The sequence below is a fragment of the Culex pipiens genome, chromosome 3 (assembly GCF_016801865.2).
Source record: "Culex pipiens pallens isolate TS chromosome 3, TS_CPP_V2, whole genome shotgun sequence".
Taxonomy (NCBI): domain Eukaryota; kingdom Metazoa; phylum Arthropoda; class Insecta; order Diptera; family Culicidae; genus Culex; species Culex pipiens.
The window spans coordinates 118775056-118795189 of record NC_068939.1 but is presented as its reverse complement, the minus strand read 5'-3'; the positions used below and the strand labels follow the sequence as shown (position 1 = coordinate 118795189).

Genomic DNA, 20134 nt, shown 5'->3' with positions numbered 1-20134 from the left:
AACTGCCGGTAGAAAGTGAATTCTTGACTTTACTTTTCGCACAACCACTCTAAGTACGACTTCCTCCGAGACACTAATACTAACGCGAGAGCAGACTTTGCACGTTTCTTCGATTTCAATTGGCCTTAATGGGGTTCGATGATTGCGATTACTACGCGCGCTCGCTCGGATGCCTTCTTGTATAAAGGTACTAAAGTGTGTTCGTTTTACTGGCTCACTGGGTGCAACGAATAGATGGCGATAGCTAAAGTAGTTCGTCACATCACACACTGGATGCGATACTAGGAAACTTGGCTCTAGATCTTACGTCACGGAACGCAGAGTCAGATTGGCGTTGCGTCATTGCACGGTGCAAGTGCTGGAGGAAATTCCATGGAATGAAAGCAGTGCATCCAAAATTGGAAGCTTTACACACTTTCCTGAAACAATTGTATGGTTTTAACACAGAGTTTTCATAAATTTTGTGATTATTTTTCGCTAATGGGGAACTGAGTTTTTTGAAAAACCGCCCAACACATTATTTAAATTAACATACTTTCATGACATTTTTAATCCATTGCACAGGGGTACGAAACTGAAATCTAGCGTGACAAAATTGATAGTGGCCATACGTTAAGATTTAGAGCATTGGTGTCTTCGGGACAAAAGATCAGGGTCAATAGCGGCATCTTTTGGTATGGTGGACATTAGGGTGGTCCAAATTTTAGGGTGGTTCAGAATTTTTATTTTAGAGGGATGACGAGATAGCGCTTTGGTGTCTTCAGAAAAGTTGTAGGGAACATCATTCTGAGCAACTTTGTTGAAGAGCACAAAGCTCTATCTTCAAACGGGAAGTTATAGCCAAAATACGAAAAAAGACGCCATTTTGAAATGTGAATAATTTGAAAAGGTGGTGGAGTTTAACCTCGCTCTTAAAAGCATTCAGATGCACATTCTAGAGTACATTTGCTGAAAATATCTCGGAGGTATTTTTTGTTTAACTCATTTGATCTCAATTTGAAAATGAGCATTTTTAAATCGTTTTTTGTCCATAACTTTTAATAGAATTGACCAAAATTCGTTTTTCAAGAATAAAAATGTTCATTTTGACAAGCTCTATAATTGTCTACAAAGGCCCAAAAATGTACAAAATAATCTAGTGGTTGTAAAAGAAGAAACAAGTTGTAGCTGAAATATTTCAGGAATTAACAAAATCATTAAATTTATTCCTGAAATATTTCAGCTAAAACGTGTATCTTCTTTTACAACCACTAGATCATTTTGTACATTTTTGGGCCCTTCTAGACAATTGTAGAGCTTGCCAAAACGAACATTTTTCGCATTCGCATTCGCATTCGCATTCGCATGGAGATGGTGATCTTAGCGGGTTGCAGACTGGATTTCGTCATGTATATGTGATGATTGTCCAGCCCAAGTTGCTTAGAAATTGATTAAAGGGAATTAAAACCAATTCTACCAGAACAGGACAGGCAGCACCATGAAAGCCATCCATTGCCGGCCGCTCCCATCTCCACCATTCACCGGGAGAGGAATAAGGATTAGGAGCACGGGAACTGTTGATGCTGAACTTACTTAGAAAAAGGTAGCGAAACCGCAGGCTCTTTTTCCCAACCTTATTGTGGAACTCGATCAAACTGACCGTTTGATCAAATTTAATCGAATTTAAACAACAAGGATGCGCAAGTGTCGCGTGGAGTTGGTAGTTGTGAAAGGTTAAGGTCTGGGAGTCGCCCTAAGCAAGCGATACGACCATTGGCATAAGTGAGGTTAAAGGATTTTTTTTTTATTCTCAAGGCAGACTATCGGAAGCTGCTGTTGAGACTATTCCCGTTTAAATTTATTTGAATTTAGTATTTTAACAGGATTGAAATTTATTCTCAAGGCAAGCAATCGGATGTTGCTGTTGAGATAGTTATTATTTAGCTGATGTTATTTTGAAAATTTTATCCCAACGCGAATGTTTGTTAATGGTCCAATATTAGACAGCCGGCTGTGGAAATAAAGGACCCGATGAGAAAATGTATAGCTTATGACTGACACATACATATTATTCTATCTAGCTACTCTCAACCAGAAATACTTTCAGAAATACGTTTGATTACAACCGGATTGTTTTGGTAACTGTACTCTTTGAAGAGTTAACGCATAATCACGATAAAATAGAATAAAGAGTAGATCGATAAGTTTAAATTATTCCTGAACACATCGAAAAAAAAAAATTACTACCGCGTTTTTTAGTTTTGCTTTTCGATTCATAAATAGTTCAAATTTAACAACAATCAACAATCGCGCATCCCTAACCATTCTATTCATTACGACAGCCCTCCAAGCTCTGTAATGCAAACAGTTTGCATCCGTCTGAAAAAAGTCTGCAGAAAAATCATTTATTCGGCAACTCGGTTCAGTCTGACAGATCCGCTGACGTTTTCTCCCTCTCACAAACACACACTCACTTCTCAGTCACACACAACACAAACCGAAATTTGTTTGCCCAAGGTGAGAAACCTAACATAAAGCATACAAAAAGAACGTTCTCACCCGGGTTCTGATCCTTCATGGCATGCGCTGCTTTGTGCAGCTTTACAACCACGACTCGATTGATGCTGCCCTCTCACTCCTCAGGCACCAGACGATACGCTCGTAATTCAGCCAGAACGTCCCTGCAGGTGCTGCAGTCGTCGGACCGGGTTGGCTGATGCTTTTTCCGTTCGCTTAGCATCGACCACTAATACGATCACAAGCCCGACCGAAACCAGACAAAACGCTACACACAAAAGACTTATGAACACGAATACAACGAAAAGATAATGGGAGAAGGAATCGAAAAATGAACAACCGACGCGAAGCCATTTCAACAACAGCACTTTTTGCCAAAATTAAAATCTTTTTCCGCGAATTTCGGACCAATTTTCAATATTCTTTCACTTTGTACTGATAGTAAACGTATTAATCTTCACTGCTAAACACTTTTCACATGTATTTTTGCTCAAATCTATGAAATTTTCACAAAATAACCGGGAGTAGAATAGAACAAAACGCGCTGCCACCTAACCAGGGGGGCGACTCCCTTGCCAAAACGAACATTTTTATTCTTGAAAAACGAATTTTGTTCAATTCTATCAAAAGTTATGGGCAAGAAACATTTTCGAAATGCTTATTTTCAAATTGAGATTAAATGAGTTAAACAAAAAATACCTCCGAGATATTTTCAGCAAATGTACTCTAAAATATGTACTTTCAGATGGTTTTAAGAGCGAGGTCAAACTCCACCACCATTTCAAGTTATTCACATTTCAAAATGGCGTCTTTTGCTTCGTATTTTGGCTATAACTTTCGTTTAGAAGGTCCGATCATCGCTCTCTTGGAAGATTAATGTGTGTTTTGATAAGCTCTACAAATGTCTAGACGACACCATCTCGATACGACACAAGCCTTAGTTGATAAATTCAAAAAAAAACGTTTTTTCATTAGCACCTCAACTTTAATTACAAAAATAGCTCTAGAAACTTCCCGTGTGTAGATAGAGCTTTGTGCTCTTCAAAAAACTTGCTCAGAATGATATTCCCTACAACTTTTCTCAAGACACCAAAGCGCTATCTCGTCATCGCTCCAAAATAAAAATTTTGAACCACCCTAAAATTTGTTCCACCCTAATGTCCACCATACCAAAAGATGTCGCTATTGACCCTGATCATTTATCCCGAAGACACCAAAGCTCTAAATCTTAACGTGGGGCCGCTATCAATTTTGTCATGCTAGATTTCGGTTTCGGACCATCAAATTGCGACGATCAAATTTAAAAATAATTGCTCACGTTGATGATATGAACGTGAAAAAAAATGCACATGTTTTTTTTTGCAAAATTTATTACAACAGATTTTTTAAATGATATTTGTTGCACAAAGATTTTTTTATATCTCAAGAGGATCGCAGTAAGCTATGGTCGCGTCCGGTTTGTTTGATTTTTTCGCTCCGCGTTTTTTCGTCTTCTGAGGATTTCCGTCAAATTCTTATCGACTAGTTCTAGAAGAACTTGTGAGTGGCAGTGGACATGGTAGAGATGGTGGAGATATCCGGGATTCGCGTTGCGTTGCTGCATGTCCGGGAAGACGTCGCTGACCTGGGATAGAGCATCAATCGCGCAAATGACGAGGAAATCTTGGCTGATTTGATGCGGCCGGATTGGCGGCTCCTAAGAACTTAGGAGCTGCAGGTTGGGACTCAATCTGGCTGTGTCTTTCGAAGATTTTAAGATTTGCTGATTCTTGTTGAGAGCTTTCCATCATTATTTGCTAAATGATTATATTCCCTTATATTATTATACTATAAATTCAATAGCCCTCCTACCCCTTCCTCACTTTCCCATTCCTTGATCCCATTTTGCCCAATTCCACTTCCCCGTAAAAATATAATTATCTGCCAAATTTACACTAACACACCACACCTAACTGATCCGGAGAGTTTGGTACGGTATGTCCACGCATCCTTCCTCCCCTGTAGATTCTGTGGAATGTGACCCGTTCACAGAATCCTCTCTGCGGTAAACACAACGCAGTAGGGCTGGCCGCTTTAATTATTGTATTACATTTTCGGGTGATCTCGGATGTATTGCAATTATTAATATTGACAAGAAAAGTGCTTGGGGAGTAATCTAATCACAAGACTTTCCAGCATGCTTTCATCGGACTGGCTGCGTTTGTGTTAGATTAGATTAGATTAGACAAAGATTTTTTTATATCCCAAATGCGCTTGAATTTATTTAAATGGATAATGCAAAACATCTGAAAATGATAATTTCAAATCCAGAGTTTTTATTGAAAAGACACGGTGTTCGCTTTGTAAGCGAATGGTTCTGGGTTCGATTTCCATCAGCTCCCAACGAAAATGTTAAGAACACAGAAATATGAAATGATGAATACATGAACGAAAAATCAAAGTCGCTCGAGGCGGGGTTCGATCCCCCGTCCTTTGGATTGGTAAGCATAAATGCTACCACTAGGCCATGACGACTATGGTGTACTTGGACTGGAATTAGAAATACTGTTACAGAGAGCGAGTTGGGCAATGTCTCATCCCAGAGGATCCCGGGGTAACAAACCTTCTAAGCATTGTGCTCCCAACGAATACAACCAAATCTCATAGCGTGTGTCCCCACGCGTCTTCCTACCCTGTCCTAGGGTTTGATTAGATTGGATTGGATTAGATCAACGATCTTCATACGAACGTTTCTGAGCTTTTAAATAAACTAGCTGCTTTGCAATTTTGCATTTCGTTGCGCTCGTGATATCTTGCCGAACGTGCATTTTTAGCCAGATTGAGTTATGCACGCCATATTGTGCAGCCATTTGAATTTCACAGATCCCCAAATTCGATTTAAATTCTGAGATATTCCTGGGATAAAACCGTGAAAACTTCTGCCACTCTTCATCGGTCTTCCAACTCACACAGCAGTTGCCCCGACCCCTCTTCATCCCTACGTCACCAGATATCGAAAAATGGACCTTGGATTTGTGTTCAAAGAAAATATATCCCCTTAGGGCAAAGTTTCACGCAAATCGAAGAGGGGATTTCGGTCATTCGATTTTTTTTTGTATTTTTTAATCCGACTGAAACTTTTTTGGTGCCTTCGGTATGCCCAAAGAAGCCATTTTGTGTCATTAGTTTGTCCATATAATGTTCCATACAAATTTGGCAGCTGTCTATAAGGAATTTTTTGATCGATTTGGTGTCTTCGGCAAAGTTGTAGGTATGGATACGGACTACACTGGAAAAAGAATAATTTTTTTTGGTGATTTTTTTCATTTTCTGATATGTTTTAGGAGACATCAAATGCAAACTTTTCAGAGATTTCCAGAATGGGCAAAAAATCATTGGCCGAGTTATGAATCTTTGAATCAATACTGATTTTTTCAAAAAATCGAAATATTGGTCGCGAAAATTTTTCAACTTCATTTTTCGATGTAAAATCAAATTTGCAATCAAAAAGTACTTGAGTGAAATTTTGATAAAGTGCACCGTTTTCAAGTTAAATCCATTTTCAGTTGACTTTTTTGAAAATAGTCGCAGTTTTTTTCCAGTGTAGTCCGTATCCATACCTACAACTTTGCCGAAGACACCAAATCGATCATAAAATTCCTTATAGACAGCTGCCAAATTTGTATGGAACATTATATGGACAAACTAATGATGCAAAATGGCGTCTTTGGGCATACCGAAGGCACCAAAAAAGTTTCAGCCGGATTAAAAAGTACAAAAATTAAAATTGAAGAAAAAAAGACCTTTTTTGTAAAGAATTGCTCACATGTAAATGCCCGACTTTTCTATACCGTTTTTACTGTGTTTGTTATTTTTTTATTATTGCGTGCTCTATTTCTGTTTATGCAAGGTCAAAAAATTAAAACGCGTTTTTCTCGGAACGTCAAAAAGCAAAAAACGACAAGATAGCACGAGCACGGCGATTTGTTTTGTTACAAAAGGATTTCTCAAATAATGGTTATCGTTAGACTTCATTGACACAAATCACTTAAGTGTAACAATCTTAGGCTCTTTGCTGAGATTCATGATCCGTGAAATTTATAAAGCGATTTGAAAGTATGGCCATTGAGAGATATTGAATATTGAACACGAAATTTGTTTTTATTGGTGTTTCAACCATCATCTTCTGAATAATGGAACGATGTAAGGAAAGTTTTGAGTAGTTTTTATTGATTTCAAAAGCTCCTGATTAAATCGATTTGCCTTTCAAGCCATTGCCAGGAATGTGTTCCAAGTCAGTCACTGCAAAGTAAACAATTTAATTTACACTGACGAGCTAAAACCCACAGCAACACACATTCTGCACAGAGAACTCAAAAACAAATCGCTCAAAATCATTGCCGATTTCAGGCTGCATCAATAAACAATCATTCCGGCTCCACTCGGAAGTACTGCCGAAGTTGAACTGGACCGAAGCTGTTGCGCTTCTGCTTTTTGCTTTTGCTTCTGGGGCCTGACTGGGGCAACCGTTTCGGTCGATTTCCGTGCCTTCACCTGAATCGCCAGTGAAGCTCTCAACCGTGCCGCGTACATTATTGTTTGGATCGGGTTGGAGCGATGGGAAAGTGCGTTGTTTTGGTTCGACTTTGTTCGGGGAAGAATTAATTTTTATTTTTTCAATTTTTAATTGATATTATTTTTTTCTCAAACTTTGGATTAATTATCACCAACTTTTTTTATAAATCATGGAAACTTTTCATTTATAATTAAGAATTTTGTTCTCGTGGATCAAACTTACTTTTTGCCCAGGTATTTAAAAACGTGGGTTTTATAGAAAACCTAGATGTATGGGTATCAAAAGATCGGAAAATTTATGCCCTTTCCGATGCCACATAGGTTGACTTGTGAATCGTGGACCGGTTCGGATGCCGGCGGATTTTCCGACGTCGTAATTCCGGGTTGGTACGAAATTCCAAAGAAAAATTTATGCTATCGATACAAAGACCCCCAAACGGTGTTATACCCACTCCAAAATGTTTTTTAAGCAATTCTATGGTAATATATTGATATTTAGTTGAATAAGAAGTTTCCAAAATTAAGTTTAGATAAGTTTTATATAGCATTTCCTGAGTTATATAAACTTTTATACTAAGTAGTTAGTAAACTTTATAGTCAATCCAAATTATTTTTTTAATCAGTCAAGGAAGCCTATTCGGAGTTGGGAGACTGGATTTATGGTGGTTTGTCAACAAATAACATTATTTATGTTAATTTTTCGAAAGGTGTACAAACTTTTTTTGCACCTTTTTTTATTTGTGTAATAGTATTTGTTAAAGAACATTTTATGGAAATCATCTTTTCATGAGCTTTTTATAGCGAAATGTTTGGCATGAGTTTTTGAACAAAACGTAGTACTAGGTTTCTGTCAAACTTTAAGTTGTTACATGTTTCATCACAAAATGTGCATAGTGCCCAAGGGGTGTAAATACTTTTTTTACATACTGTATAGCGAAAAGCTGTGTCACGGGATTGAAACTCGTCTGAAAAACCTGTATCATTTTCTCATTCGAAACAGTGGCGCCACGTGGTGGTAGCTGCCCTGTTTATTACGCTGTGAAATTATCCATGGTCAATCCAAGGAACCAGAAGGTGATAACAGAAATGTCCGTCCAAAAGGGGTGCTGCAAAAAAACTTATTATTTTTTACAAATTTTCGACTAAATCAGCAACGAATTACAAGTTTGACAGTCCAACTATTGTTAAAAGTGGGTTTTGTTATTTGTTTTTGCAAAACTGCATATTTTTAACGAAAGTGCCAAACATATTCGTAATCACCTTTTGCCTCTTGGTGGCGTTTTGTGTTAGTATGTGTGTGGTCGATGTTTGCGGACGTGCACGCATAACACAGAACAGTGAGAACTAGCGAAAATGCTTCACATTATTCTGATACAAGTCGCCATATTGAAATTGCTTGAAGATTCATACCCGTGGCTGTGTGCTTGATAAGTCAGCAACTTCAACTATGGAACTAATCGGAGGGCGCCGATATTGACGAATAAAGTCTGAAGATAGAATTTAAACAGTGAACGGATGGATTTTTTGATTCATTGTTTAACATCAGTCGATCTGTCAATAGCAGAGTAGAAGCTCATTGGCAGTCAAGCTCATGACCATGCTCAAATCGCGATAACTTTAGAACAAGAAAATTGATACCGTCAGTGGGGGTAAAATTTGGCCGAAGTGTTTTTCAGGGTTTTTTTTTAATTTCTTAGGTTCTTCCATTAAGAAACTTTTGCTAAAAAAATAACGTTCCTGGAACAAATCCTGTCATTTTGGCAGCCGTCTAAAGACGAGGTACGTTTTGGCCAAAAATGGTCTCTCAAAAAATCTTCCTTTTAACGTTCTCGAAAAGTACCTTAATGCAGGGTGGCCACCTCGGGAAAAAACCGGGAAAACTGGGAAAAAACCGGGATTTTTATCCGCCGGGAGAAAACCGGGAAAAACTCGGGAATTCGACTGACAAACCGGGAAAATATTTTAAGTTTAGTTAAAATTTGACAAAAGCCTCTTTAATTTATTCAATATGTTCTTTTCTCAATTAGAATGTTATTCCTGTTATTATAAATGAAGAATTCGCGAAAACTATGTTTGAATTTGTTTAGTAGACTCATGCTTCTTGGTTATGGATGTTTTTTGTATCCTATTATATTTTTACAAGGCGATTTTTTTAAATAAAGCAAAATGTTTCCTCTACCAGCGATTCTCAACCTGGGGTACATATACCCCTGGGGGTACCACGAGCGGTCTCAGGGGGTCCGGAGGACAAACCCCGCAATGGCGAACATTTGTCCCAAACAAAATATTTGAGAGAATAAAAAAACAAATTGCTTTGAATCAAAAAAATAACAACCATGCTTAAGGTGCAATGAATTACAGGCGAATTGTTTTTGACCAATCAGAAAATGTTTAAAAAATATTTGAATGATAAATCTATAATTTGCATTCGTTTAGAAATTTTATGAATTTGAAGTAAAGTGCACCGTTTTTGAGTTTTTTTGTTTTTTTTTCTACAATTATTTGTTTTAAATTTGTATATGCAACAAAAGAATGGATCAAAAATGTTCAAAAAAGAAAGCAGAAAAGAATTTTCTCAACCATTTAATAGAATAATTTTTCAATTGAAAATAGCTACAACTTCAAAAAAAATACTATTTACAAAATTTAAATTTACATAAAAATAAAATTTAAGAAAAATATGGGGGATGTTTGTAGAAATGAAAAAGACAACGAAAATTTAATTTACAAAAAAAATTCTCTAAATTTAAAGACATTTTCAGTAGTTTTAAAGAAAAACAGGAAACAACATTTTATTATGAAGCTTTATTTAAAAAAAAGAAAAAAAACTGATTTGAAGAAATGTACATGGACGTTGTGTGGCCTATCCAGTACATGTTTTTAAACAACTCTAGAAACAAGATTTACAACATTTTTAATACTTCAAAATTCATCTTTCTTTCTTCGTGAATTGGAATGTAAAAAAATCTCATGCAAACGAAAAATTTCATGTATGAACGCTAGGGGGTACCAGCAGCTTAAGTAACACGAAAAAGGGTACCTAGCCTAGAAAAGGTTGAGAACCGTTGAATTATAACATATTTCAACATAAAAATAATAATATCATAGAGTTTCTGTTTGTAAATAAATTTTATTTGATAATATTTGAGAATCTCAGCCAGACAAATTATTAAGGACAACTTGCAATGATTTTTTTTTTGCAAAGTTTTTTTAAATGTCGTTTGAAATTTATGTAAAATTTTCAGAAATTTGAAAAAAAAAACAATATATTTAGAATTCTGCTACAAAAACGTCACTTGAAATACAGGCAATCACTTTTAGGTGATTACTACATCAACAAAAAAATTGAGATCATGTTGAAAATAAGGCCGATGCTAATATTTTTCAAAATTTTTGTCCCTCGGCTCTGGCCGGGGTCAAGTGGGGGAATAATCCATAGTCTCAACATTTGAATGCAAAAAGTGTTCAAATACATTTTACACTAGTTTATTTGTTTTGTCTTCAAAAAACAAAAAAAATAAAAGATTATTAAATTAACCCAAACATGATTAAAAATGATTCCAAACGCAAGGGAATGCATTTTATATTGATTTAAGCTGGTTGCACTTAAATTTCTATTGAAATTTTGATGTTTTTTGAAAAATATTTTTTGCTCCCTGATTTTTCGAGGCAACTAACGAATTAACGAGCATTTACATAACTGTTGATAACAATTTATTTTTGCAATTCTTTTCTTTAAAATTAATAAATTGTAGTAATAATTAATCTCATTCTAAAAAATAAAACGATTTTTTTATTTTGAGGTTATACAATCTACATGTATGATGAAGAAAAATCCCAATCATTATGGAAATTAGATGTTTGGATTGGAAACAGATAAAAACGGCTTCGTTTACAACTTACTTACTTTTTACTCAAGATTTGAAAGCTTTCTTGAGGAATTCAAACTTTGAACCAAATGTATGCGTTCAAAAAGTATGTTGGTACTAACGTTAGCCTAAAAAAATTGTAGTTTGGTTTAAAAACATTTCGGAAAATTCCTTCTGGGCTCGGGAGAAAACCGGGAAAAAACCGGGAAATTGAAAATCGAAATCTGGTGGCCACCCTGCTTAATGTGTAAAAATCTCCACTTCCAACATTGTAGGGGATGTGCTACAAAATGTCGAAAGACATAAGGTCGAATGGACAAAAGGTCGAATGGACAAAAGGTCGAATGGACAAAACGTCGAAAAGACATGAGGTCGAATGTGAAAAAATGAAACAAATAATAATAATTATACACCCAAAACTGGCAGCGCTAGTCCGAGAGAATGATGGTCTCGAGTCGAGAGAATAGTGGTACCATTCACGGACGCAGAGAACACAGCTCGAGATGGGCGATAGAACTATTCTCTCGAGGTTCATTTGCAAAAAAAGTTCATCCGTCAAACAAAAAACCAAAAGTGTCGACAACGGGAATCGAACCAGAGACCTTTGACAAACCAATCCAATGACTTAGCTGCCTCGGCCACCACAGCTTGGTGACCAAGGAGAAGTCAGAAGTCGATGTATGACACTTGTTGGAGATTTATTGATTCAACTAACGAATGAACTCATTTCTTATGATGGTGTGAGTTGGTACCATTATTCTATCGATTTTGGCACTGAGCCCTCAATAAATTTTGAGAGAACGATTATCTCGACTCTGAATTTTGGGTGTAAACTTCTAAAAAATCCTTGAAAAAAAATATTTTCTTATAGACAAATATGATTTTTTTTTCGGCGAGTTTATCTTTGGTTTATCCATCCTTTTAGTAATGATCATTTTTTTAAATAAACAGAAGAACTTTCAAACTATTTCCATTATTTCAAACATTACACCAAAAATTCAGAATCGAGATAATCGTTCTCTCAAAATTTATTGAGGGCTCAGTGCCAAAATCGATAGAATAATGGTACCAACTCACACCATCATAACAAATGAGTTCATTCGTTAGTTGAATCAATCAATCTCCAACAAGTGTCATACATCGACTTCTGACTTCTCCATGGTCACCAAGCTGTGGTGGCCGAGGCAGCTAAGTCATTGGATTGGTTTGTCAAAGGTCTCTGGTTCGATTCCCGTTGTCGACACTTTTGGTTTTTTGTTTGACGGATGAACTTTTTTTGCAAATGAACCTCGAGAGAATAGTTCTATCGCCCATCTCGAGCTGTGTTCTCTGCGTCCGTGAATGGTACCACTATTCTCTCGACTCGAGACCATCATTCTCTCGGACTAGCGCTGCCAGTTTTGGTTGTAATAATGTTCATGTTCATGTTCATAAATAATGTTCATGTTCAATAAAAACGTTTCTTAATCCACCATTAGGTGGTTGGTGCCTTCCTCACATTTACAAAGTAATAATGAAAATAAGTTTATGAAAAAAATATATATATCTGATACAGACTTTTCCAGAAAACATGAAGACTCTCATTTGAAGCAATGTGGCAACCGGGCTTTTCGCATCTGGCACGTAAACAAAAAGACCCGGCCTTTTGAGGTTATGGAAAAAATCACCCTTTTTTGTAGATACAAATATTTTTTTCTTAGCATAACTTTTTAAATATTTAACTAAACAGAATAAATTTTAATAGGGTCTTATGGGACCCCAAAACGAATCGAAAAAGGCTGACCCGGCCAACATCGGTTCAGCCAGTTCTGAGAAAATCGTGTGGAAAAAATCATGTCTACACACATCTCCACAGACATTTGCTCAGAATTTGATTCTGAGTCGATATGTATACGTGAAGGTTTATCTAGAAGGTATATTTAAGAAGTTCAATTTTCGAGTGATTTTATAGCCTTGCCTCAGTGAAATGAGGAAGGCAAAAAGATCGACTTCTAAAATATTTTGGATTTTTTTTTATATTTAAAAACAACCTATTCTTGATTGTTCCTATTCTTGAGCAGTTCTTCAATAAAAAGTTCGACTCCTAAAATATGTTGGAAGTTTATTCATCAATAAAAAAATGTTCGACGATATTTTTAAAGTTTATTAATCATTTTTAAAACAACCTTTTCTTGTTTGTTGTTATATTTTAGTGAGTTTTTCCATTTTTTCAAACATGATCACTGCCTTGAAAAAAAGTTCGACTTCTGAAATGTTTTGGAAGTTAATTTTTATTTTTAAAATCCTATTATTGACTGTTGAAATGATTTTATGATTTATTCCATTCTTAAAAATATTAGTACGAAAACGAAGTTGACTTTATAGCTGTCGGCCACCATTGCTAGTACCAACCACTAGTGTCTTCCTTTTATCTACAAGGACTTCGCCACCCTGGGCTCCTAAGTGTATGAAAGTATGGCACGGAGTGACGGCGCCGAATACCCATATTTACACAAAGAATTTTAGAGCGCCCGCCGCGGGATTCGAACCGGCGACCTCTGGATTGTGAGTCCAGTGCGCGGTCCGATTGATCCACACGGGCGGGACAATAAAAATATTAGTGGTTCTTCTTAAAAATAGTACTTCTGAAATATTTTTGTTTTTTTCTATTTTATTTATAAAAATCTTTGGAATATTTCAGAGACATTAACATTTTTTCAAATTTAAACAGTTTCGAAAAATGAAAAAGTCTTGCTTCTTAAATAAGTTTTCTATCATTTTTAAAACTATCTTTCATGGTCACAGCAGCCCTTAAGAAAAATCTGACTTCAAAAACATAGCTGTATATATAAAAAACAAGATTGTATTTATTTATATTTTCGAAGAAAACCACCCTTTAAAGTAAAATAAAAATATAAGTTTACCAAAAAATTGTAACATTTCACTGAAATATTTCAGAGGCGTCCGAAACACCGGAAAGGCTAATCATAAATTTATGGTTCTGATTTCCTTAAATTCTAGCAAATTTTTATACAAAATATCGAATGTGTTTATGTTAACAGCTTATTTGATTCTTAATGAATACAATTAACTAAAATTTCTGTCCAAATTTGTGCGAGTCTTAAGAAAAATCAAGTGTCTGGAGTTCAAAGCAAAAGTGCCCGGATTTTAAATTCAGCTTTTATCAGTGCCCGGGATGCATTCTTTTGAAATTTACTGTTTATGCTACATCCTGATGATTTTTCTACATTTCCAACATATTACTTGATATTTTTCCAGCTATAACAAAATGAAATGCTAATAAGGGTCCTGATTTCGAATCATGACGTTATTTAAAAAAATAATCGTTCGTACTGCCCTTATCGCCAGGAAATTCAAATAGAGGTCGGAGTGACTGCTGTGTTAGTTGACATTTGAAGAAGTAAATCTTATTTTTTTATAGAAAAATATTCATCTAGTGGTTTGTCTTGTTTTATGGCACTAGCAAATGTCTATAAAAATATGTTGTTTTGACTAATTGAAATTGATAAGGCTTTACCACGTTTTTACTATAAAGAAAACCTAAATGTGGTTCTAATTGTTGCTAAACTAGCTACATATTTGATTCCTCATAAAACTAGTCGAAATTTTGAATGATTTGAATTCCAAGTTCCTCACACTTTCAGTTCAACCAACTGGTCGCCGAAACAGCCGAAGTTTATTTACAAAACCGGACCAACGCAAAGCCCAGCCATCCAGTGTGACAACCCAAAAAAAAATCTCGTTCATCGCGCCACAAATGTATGCTGGTGCTCACTTGTGTGCGCTCTGTAGGTGCAATTTTTCGAGTTGACACAAGAGACCGTATATTGTCGCAAAGCCCAACAACAACAAAACAGTATTATCATCGAATGACCTCACACACCGTGTGTTTGTGTGTGCGTGTTGTGAACAAACTGGTTTATACTCAAGTGTCGTGCCTCTTCGACATGTGAATTCCTGAGCCTCGGGTTTTATGACCAATCCTCGATGACATTACTGGCTTGAGGTTTCTGATGGTGGAATATCCTTCAAGATTGATGGAATTTTGCGAACACTCACCGTTTTTCTTCTTCTTCAAGCAAGCGTTATCATCCTCGAGTCAGTGTCTCCGAGCTGTTATCTTTCTTATCAGCTGAAACTAACATGGGCAAGGTAGCAGATATTTGTGCAAGGCCCAACAATTTCTTCCTCACTTGGCTTGGCACAACCACGTTAAGCCTGGCCGTCACTCGCTGGACAGTCGCCACAGCTTTCCACTTCGAGTACGTTTAGCAACTCTTTCACGTACCAGTGAGAGCTGGATTAATTTACATTTACACTGTACTCTCGCACACATTCAGCCACTGACCGTATCCACAGGTCGTAATTTATGCTTCAGATTTTCACCATTCACCATCCGCTACGGCGAGCGGAAAACCAAAATATAATAAAACAAAAGTCCAAAACCCCGAAAATCACCTCTCACTTGTCTGTCGTTTACTAGTGACTCGTACCTTTACTAGTTATCAACACACCCGACCCGATGTACATATCTGCAGGTTCTGCACGTACACAGAGCGCGACTCCAAATTAAGCTTTGTGTGTTGTTTCCCTTTCGGATTCTTTCGCGATTTCATTTATCACACACTCCCGTAATGTTGCCCACTGTACACGTCGAGTGCGATCGCTAACTTTGCACGTAAAGTGCCCCAAACTGCGGAGGCACACTGCGCGCGGCAGAAAACGCGTATGCCACAACCAGAAATGCACGATCCAAGTACGCACTGCACCTCACGAAATTCGCTGAAAATATTTACAAATAAAGTATTCGCGTATCGATTGGGGCCCTCCACCACCAGTTTCCCCTTAAACGCACTCACTTTGCTCTGACTTAAGGAGTCTGGTTACAGATACAGATATTTTTGTTAAGGCACTCTCGCGAACGTCGAACCGCGGGGGAGAGCCGACCGAAAGTCACTGCGGGAACATCAGTTTCCAACGAACTGTGTGATGGTGTTTTGCACGATGGAACTCATCTTGCAAGGGGGGAGTGCTGGTGAGAGAGCTGAGTTGTCGAGTTGGTTGGGGGTAGGGTTTGATTGTGAATTGTGGGGAAAAATATCAGTTTTTTACTTTTAATTTAAAAATCAATTATTTAATAGTTTTAGCTATGTTTATATTTTAAAAGCATTTTTACTGTTTCAATACAAGTACAACAATCGATACTGTACCCTAGTTCTAATACAAATGTACCACTGTTCACCTCTTTGGCTTTATTACATTGCTCGGTAACTCAGTTTAAGATTTAAAGTATATTGGATAGAGAGGTTTGGTATATTCCAATTCGAAATTGTATGTGTAAGATAACATATTCTTACTAAACAATTGATTCCAATAAGACATAGTGATAGCAATTGTTCAAATACTAAAAACTCGTCTTTTTATATTTATTTGAATTTACAAGCAGAGTAATCTCATAAGGTTATTGCAGATTTTGTTTTTTTTTTTAGAATATAATCCCAGAAGACGGCCTAAATTAAATTGGTTGGACAATTTCCATACAAAACAAATCTTTTTTGTATGGAGCGTGGAAAATCGCTGAACTTTTCGAAAAAATATGTTCTAACATTAAAAAAAAGCAAAAGATTGCAATTTTTTCGTAAAAATCACATTTTGGGAAGATAAACCTGGAAATTTGCGCAAATTTATTTATTTTAATAAACATTATTTTTTCAGAGTGTACGTTTTTCCCGAATGGTTCGAGCTTTGTTGAAAAAATCAACATTGCCATGGTGGTCAGAAAAGCAAAATTAAGAGGAACATGTATTTTCCGAAAAAATGTGTAGTTTTGAGGCTTTGGTGCCTTCAGAAGAGTTGTTGTAAATGAAAAGGAGCAACTTTTGGTTTGATTGAAAATTAGGGTGGTTTATGATTAGGGTGATTTTTAAAATATAACTACATATTCAGGATTATTTTTGGGAATTCAAGATTTGAACCAGCCTCCGGCTGAAAAACTCTATAATAAAGAATTAAAAAAAATTGGAATTTCTAGAAAGTTATTGAGTTTGCCAATCCAAGAAACTTTTTCGAAGACACCAAAATTTTATCTCGTAATCTACGCCTTTTACGACCAAATTTATAGAAAGCATTTGAGCAAACCTTCAAAAATCAATTTTTTAAACGTGGAAATGCAGGGTTGAGTTTTAGAGAAAAGTGATATTGGGGGCTTTTTTAGAGCTCTAAAAAACAAAAAATAAATATTTTTTGACTAGTCAATTTGGACATAACCCTCTACAACCCAACCCCGCCTTTAGACGGGCTTCGAATTAAAAAAAAATCTCCAAAAATCCATTTTTCAATAAATTTTTGATCTTTCAAAAGCATTGGAAAGAAGAACTCTTAAAATTTTAGATAATTTATGGGTTGGAAGTTTTACTTGTTTTATGTGACTTTGCCAATGTTTTCAAAAATGTAATTTTTTTAGAACTTTATCATTGTTTTTTATTAACATTTCTTAAATTTTATTCTTCTAGTGCCCCAGACTATGATTTTATACATTTATTTACAATTTAAATGATAATGGTGCCATTTTATAGCAGAAAATGTGAAAAACATGCAAAAAATTGAAAAAGTTACTGTAAAAACATGAAAAAATTAGATAGCAAAAAAATGTAATTATAGGAGGTGATAGAGTAGGCCAAATACTACCAAAAACAAATATTAACTAAGCAAGATAAAAGCAGATTAAAATACTAAAAATGAAACAACAAAAACATAAAACAAGAGAAGTAGAGTTTTTCGTAGAACAAAAGTTGCTCAAAATGACCTCCTGAACACGGGAAAAATAAAAAAAAATCGAATAAAAAATTTGGACAGAAGAGGGTTAATGGTCAAAAGATGCAGGCCAAGGGTGCATGATACTGATGATACTCGTCGGTTGACACACCTAGGCGAGGAACACCCCGGAAGGAGCCCAACTACATCCGTAGTGCTGTTTGGACAAAACAGCATGGCCCTGGTTCCTTGCAAGTGTCCTATTTTCTTACCTCCACGTTGGCTTGGTTTAGTCATCATGATGACAAGGTGTAACCTAGCTGGTGGCCTGTGGAAACGACTCGTAAACCTTTGACCAGCGAGGGTCAGAGTAGAGACGGCTAGAAGAAAGGGGCGCGTCAATGTGGGAAAGGGAAGTAATTTGTGATTGTAGACGGTATTGTTTTGATTCGCAGTATGTTGAGTCAACTGCTGTGGATGTATCTGAAACATCACAACGGGGTTTCTCTTCTTTCCATTTTTATCTATCATCTATATTCTGTTAATTTTGTTTCAATGATTCTCTAACGCAGCTTCTGTTTACTATCCTCCATTTGATTTCGATTTTACTCATTTGATTCTCTTATTTCTCAACGCTTTTCCACTCTATTTTACCAATTGATGCTGCTGTAACAAACTGTCTGCTTTCCCTTAATTTGGCAGCGATGTCAAGTTTGTTTATCATGTGCCTTTTCTTTATTTATGTATTTGAATAATTTCTCATTTTCCCTGTAAATTGTCCTCAATACAATCTAAGCTTGTTTGTTACCTCTATGTATTAACTATTGTTAATGTCTTTATCTACTTTATAAATTACTATCTTTCTTTTACTATTGATTCTTTACATAGTATGTTGATTGTTGTTGATTTTATTGGGGGAACTTTAACCCTATGGGTCATTTGCTTCCGTTGGTAAATTACATAGTATATTTCCTTCACTGTCCATTGTTTTGAAACTTCACCTTTTTCTTAAGCAAGTGAGGTTCGAGCCCTTACTCAATTTTTGGAATGATTAAAGAATTAACACAAATATTACTATTGTACTTTTGAAAAACTTTTATAAAATGCTTAGGACCAAAAATTGTAACAAAATACCGCGACAAAAGAAATAGCAACATATAAACACGACTCAACACTAGGAAACATTTCAGGAGAAAACAAAACACAGTAAATAACAATTAGTTTTTGAATTCAAACTAAAAATAAAACAGTTTTTGCTTTAATGAAAGTTAAAAGGCACACTTTAAATGGTTAGGCGCTTATACTTACATCAAACCCTACGTAATGTACCACCCCCGGCCGAGTTAAAATGCGTAACCGGAAAAGAAGGTGTGCATGCCTGGCACGAACACTCAAAGCGTGTTCTAGCGTGTTGCTCGTACTGACTCAGAGCAAGGGTGAGATGTAGGTGTAAGGGCAGTGCGTGTTCGTCGGGAACCTAGTGCATAAGATCGGTCAAGGCCCGTTCTTACACTGAAAATTGCGAAATTGCGAAGAGGGTTAATGGTCAAAAGATACAGTCATTTTAAGGTAAAAAAGATGCAAATTTAAAACTTAAATATCTCGAAAAGACGTAAGTCAAATTTTAAGCGCCAGGTTGCATTTGAAATAGGGGATCCAGCACTACAATCTCAGGGGTGTTTTTCATTAAACTCGAGATATTTTCATTTGAAAAAGACTTATTTTCAAGGGAAAACTATAGGAAATCTAACGAAATTCGAAAATTATCCAAATATTTGTTTTTTTCATGTAATTTTGCCCGCTGAATCTGAATCTGCCCTCAGAATTGTACCAAAGTCTCAAAAAATCAATCATTGGTCATATTTTGGATTTCCATGTAAAACTATACGACACGAATGCCATTGCAATGGTAAAGTGTCTTTAATAAAACTAATAATAATGTAAAATTATCATTTAAACCCAATATCAATTTTCTCTAAAACTTAGCCCTGAATTGACACGTTTAAAAAATGATTTTTGAAGGTTTGCTCAAATGCTTTCTATAAATTTGGTCGTAGAAGGCGTAGATTACGAGATAAAATGTTGGTGTCTTGGACATAGTTGCTTGGGTTGGCAAGCTCAACTTCTTTTTAGAAGGCAAAAATATTCCCAAAAATATTCCTGCAAAGTTAGATTATTAAAATCACCCTAATTTTCAACCAAACCAAAGTTGCCCCTTTTCATTTGTAACAATTTACCAAAGCTCCAAAACTACACCATTTTTCGGAAAATTCATTTTCAATTTTTTTTAAAGTGATTTTGCGAAAATTTACGCAGTAGACCATTTTTGGGACCTTCATAACACGGCGTACGTCACCCTAATGGTCAAACAAAAAATACGGCCTAATTATTTTGGCCAAGAAATAAGATAGGACGTGTTACAAGATAGCAAACAAGCAACGATTAGATCAGATTTTAAATCC

At 36.0% G+C, this 20134-nt stretch overlaps 1 protein-coding gene across 2 annotated transcripts in view; it reads right to left on the bottom strand.

Moving 5' to 3' along the window:
* The window catches only part of LOC120424392 (TBC1 domain family member whacked), a 53898-nt gene extending 38026 nt beyond the window's left edge, over positions 1-15872 (bottom strand). Inside the window, exon 1 of one of the 2 annotated variants that reach the window (XM_052710911.1) lies at positions 14979-15872. The gene's annotated coding sequence lies outside the window, so the exon portion shown is untranslated. The remainder of the gene's footprint in view (positions 1-14978) is intronic. The other variant, XM_039588490.2, reaches the window with a different exon arrangement.
* Between the last annotated feature and the right edge of the window lie 4262 nt (positions 15873-20134).